Source organism: Galeopterus variegatus, unplaced genomic scaffold, assembly GCF_000696425.1.
Source record: "Galeopterus variegatus unplaced genomic scaffold, G_variegatus-3.0.2 Scaffold433, whole genome shotgun sequence".
In the NCBI taxonomy this organism is placed as follows: Eukaryota; Metazoa; Chordata; class Mammalia; order Dermoptera; family Cynocephalidae; genus Galeopterus; species Galeopterus variegatus.
In genome coordinates, this window is record NW_007726544.1 from 642,179 (window position 1) to 647,006 (window position 4,828).

The 4,828-nt window shown below is 36.0% G+C and overlaps 1 pseudogene; it reads right to left on the minus strand.

The window, feature by feature from the left end:
• Positions 1-616: 616 nt before the first annotated feature.
• On the minus strand, positions 617-1,240 carry LOC103587250 (annotated as a pseudogene).
• Between the last annotated feature and the right edge of the window lie 3,588 nt (positions 1,241-4,828).

Sequence of the window (4,828 nt, forward strand, 5' to 3'; positions counted from 1 at the left end):
CCCCCCCCCCCCCCCCCCCCCCCCCCCCCCCCCCCCCTCCGAGCCCTGATTATAATTCTTTTGATTCAGGAAGAAAATACCACTTCTGATGGCATGAAATGCAAAATTTAAAAGCTTTTTCTTTAAATCCCAGCACAGAATTTTAAGAACTATTAATGAGAAATTGATTAAGATCATTAAGGGCACAACACTACTTACTGGCCAGCTACTGGTTTCTATTTCTTCCCTAGTTCTCCCAAGAAAAAAAATCTTAAATTGAATCTTCAGCAGAATAATCCTTAAAGATACTTTATAAGCAAAATGAGAGCTTTTGTTTACATAGTTTTTTGGATTTTACTATTCCTAATTTTATTCTGAAACTCGAATTTACCCAAAACCGTAATTGCTGTATTAACTTTGTAATGCACAGTCATATGCAACTCAGCAAAGCAGCAGTCCATTAGGCTCTCTTCACCCAGAGCTTAGGAAAAACAAGTTTGCTCACACCCATTTAAAAACAAATCAATCTCATGCTATTTGCCAATGTGTAGTTTCAGTGCCTGTTCTGATAATAAAATATATGCATATATATCTGTATATCTCATCTTGGTATTCAAAAATAGCCAAAGGGAGTCCTTCACAGTTTAGCTTTGTATGGCTGAAGCTGAAGACTTTGTAACATCATAGCCAGACCCATGTTGTCAGTGATTTTCAATTTGCCTTGAAAGAAGGCCAGCTGAGGATTCATTTTACCCGTGGTTAAAGCAGTAAGTCTGAGTCAGCCATGGTGATTGCACAGTCAGCCTTCTTATCAGGATTAGGAGCCACTGATCCTTTGAGGTTCTTCACATCTACCCCCTCCACACCCCCACCTCCTGCCTCATGGTTTCTTTACCCCCAAGGCTATCTTTCTTCTTGAAGGCAAAAATACCACTGATTTCGTTTGCAAACTCCTTCTTCTTCAGGCTTCTTCTCCATCTCCTAAGACAAGATTTGCCTTAAATACATTAGCTGCAGAGCTAGATGGAGCAAACTCTATTTGATGAGTTCTAAAAGGACCAGCAGCTTCAGGAAAGTCCACCTTGTAGAAAGTTGTGACCAAGGCTCTTCCAAGGCCTAAATTATGCTGCAGAGAGAACTTTGGACAGGAAATTGCTTCTTTCTGGCTTCTGCTCTCCAAGAATGGCCATTTTATTACATAAAACAGATCATGCCATTCCCCTGTGTAAACACCTAAAATAAAATCCCACCTTTTTCCCATGACACGCAAGCCACTCTATGACCTAACCCTTGCCCACCTTGCAGTCAATTCTTATCCTTGTCTTCACTCACTATGCTCCAGCCACATGGCCATGTCTGAATTTCTTCATAATCTAAAGGTACTCCCACTTCAGTTGGCTTTTTGCACCTGCTTTCTCTCTCCCTAGATTGAGCCTTCCTCTGATTTACATTATGTCTTGCATCTTATCTTTCAGGTCTCACTTCAACTAGTACTTTTCACTGAGCCTTTCCCTAATCACCTAATGTAATTTTACTTCCCCTTCTCACTCTTCAACTCTTTATCATAATACCTATGTTGGTTTCTTCATGACATAGCATGTTTTGAAATAATTGTACCCACTTTTTGTTTCTTGGTTGGTTTCTTATTTATTGTTTGACTTTCCTACTAAAATTTAGCTTTTTGAAAGCAGGAACTTGTCTGGCTTGCTCATCATTACATTCCCAATGTCCAGAACAATGCCTGGAACACAGTGCACATTTTCAAATATGTATTGAGTAAATAAAAGACATGGAAATAGTCATGCTAATTGCTTCATATAGCATCTGGCATATAACTGAAGATAACTAAATCACTATTGTTGTTGTTGTCTGTTGCTTTGCCTCATGCAGGGTGACAGAGATGCAAAAGGATTACTCAAAGCCCATTTCTTCTGAGCAGTAAGACAGCCCAAAGGGGTTAACTTCCCGGAACCCTCAAGAGAGAGGCATTCCTCCTTGGGAAATTAACCCTGAACTGGGGTTCTGTCTCAGTACTTATTCTCCAGGCCAGAAAGTTACAGAAAAGGAGCATAGGTGGAGTTATGGCTAAATATTATTTAACAATAGAGGCTGGTAACATCAGTGAAATAACAAAGTGGATTTCCATAATGCAATTTGCAAAAGGTTAAGTTGATCTGCCAACAAAAGCTTGTTCTTAGTAAATACTGTCTTTTCCTTCAGCCATTTCCTTAGCATATTTACATAACACTCAAGTAACTTTCTAAACATATCTATCAGTAGGTTAACCTGCTCCAAGGGCATCTGTCCTTGAGCCAGCAACTTTGCTGTGTTACAATTCTATATCCACAACAGAGACTTTGGCCTGGGGAAAGTTTCCTGTCTTTTGCAAGCTTAACATTTCCATAGGTAATTTTTAAAAGTTATGTTAGGGCCGGCCCGGTGGCGCACTGGATAAGTGCGCCACTTGGGAAGCGCGGCGGCGCTCCCGCCCGAGGGTTCGGATCCCACATACAGACCGGTTCCCGCTCACTGGCTGAGCGAGGCGCGGAGGCAACACCGAGGGTTGCAATCTCATTGCCGGTCCCCGGTCCGGTACGGGGGCAACACTGAGGGTTGCGATCCATTGCCGGACACGGAAAAAGACAAAAGACAAAAAAAAAAAAAAGTTATGTTAAACCTGAAACTACAGGGCTTTGGAAACTAGGCCCCGTGAAACACATTTGCTTTGTAAATGTTAGTATACTTCACAGTTGTCTTCTCAAATGGTGGAGAGAGGAAGCTCTGGTCTCTCTTCCTCTTCTTATAAGGGCAACAATCCCATCATGGGAGCTTCACCCTCAAGCCCTCATCTAAATCTACTTACCTGTCAAAGGCCCCACCTCCTAATGCTATCACATTGGGAGTCAGAGCTTCAACCTATGAATTTGGGGGCTCAAAAAAAGAGAGAGACGTACATATATATGTTAATGTCTAACCCCATTAAAAAACAGGATAAGGTAACTTTGCAATCCATAAAGTGAAGTAAGACATATTACTTCACATCAGTCACTCAAAATCATGTAAATAAATCTTTCTAAGGTCATATGGTATCCAGATTAATTGCTCAAGTAAATAAATCCTTCTGACAGTGATTAAAAAACTAGGATGAAGCTAATTTTTGGTATCATAATCAATAAACGTAAGTTATATTTCTTACATCATATTTTCATTGAAAATAGAATTAAGTTAATACTTTTGAAAATATTTATCAAATTTCATACAGATGTTTTAAGTTAATGTGGTTAGAACTGTACTTTCTAAAACTTTAAAAATACTTTATTTTTAAACTTAAAAATATTTAGTTGAAGGATATAGAGTACAACAAAAGATAACCTTCAAAGTTTAAATTTTCCATACCTTTGGTATTTACTGTCCAAAATCCTCCAAAATATTTTGGGAGGAACAAATGCCTAGGTAGCTCAGAAATATACATTTTTTATGCATATAAAACAGCCATATGTTTCCCTCTTGAGAAAAAGTGATCTTCTTTTGGAAAATGTTTCCTCTCCTACCTAAATATTAATTTAAAAATAACAATTGTTTTCTGCTAGTATTGAATCTTTTTTTCCCAAGTCATCTATGAAATTATGCTCTGGAACAGTATGGTTTCCAAAGGTCATTTTATTTTATAAAGTTCTACCATAAAGAAGGATAAAAGTATTATACAATTTTCTATTATGAAATTCAAGTAAACTCAAGAGAGAAAGAAAATAGAGCCAGTAAAAATTTCTCTCTTCGTGTATCTTCTGTAATATTCATGGTTTGTTCTACCCTATGATTGTGACATTAGGTAAGAACATCTAAATTAGCCTAATATTTTATATGTATAGTTTTTCTTTTCCTGTGGAATTTATAACCATGATTTGTAGCAACTGCCAAGGAGACACAGAGATTAAGAAATTTGCCCAACATTACAACAGTTAATGGTGAGAGCTTAGAACTCAGTCTAAGCACATCCTGGGTTCTCAGCCATTCACTCTACTGCCTCCCACCAGCCATGGATTCACTGGCAGAAAGAATAAAATATTAGGTCGATGGAAATGGAATTACTAGAAAACATGGAGTAGATGAGGAGCATAGGGTTCACTTCAATGCCACAAAGATTTAGCACTCTAATGTTAAATTCAATGATAAGGGAGAAGCCAATTGAGTGACAAACATATTATTTCTTGTGATAGTTCAGCTTTGATAAGAGAAGCTACTTGAAGGTAAAAATCATGCCTTATACTAGGTATTTTTTTAATACAATGCAAGATACGAGTAAATAAATCTGGAGTTTGTCTTTAAGAAGTATAAAATCTAGTAAGGAAATCAAAAAGCAAATAAAAAAGGAAGTTTAATAAAAAAATTCCAGCAAGGAAGAATAGTAAGGATAACTGGGTAAGATGATAATATTCATTTTTTAAACATATTATTCATTATTATTTATTACAGTGACATTATACATTAATAATATAATTATAAATTATGTCATATATTTATATATAATATATTAAATAATAAAATATTATATAATAATAATATAAAATATTATTTTATGATGAGAATAAGATGATCCTTCCTGTTCTACTAAAATAAAACAAGTCATTCTCTGTAAGATAATAAAAATAATTTAATTAAATTTGCAGTAATTTTTAGCACAAAACAATGATTGTTTTCAAATTTTATTGTTTTTCAGAATTCTGTTAGACAAAGCAATATAATTAGACCAAAATTATTACATAGATAGAGATTTCTTTTTCATGCGTGTTATTTTTAAAACTCACAATAGCATTTCATTGATCATGTATTTAGATATTTTTGGAGAATA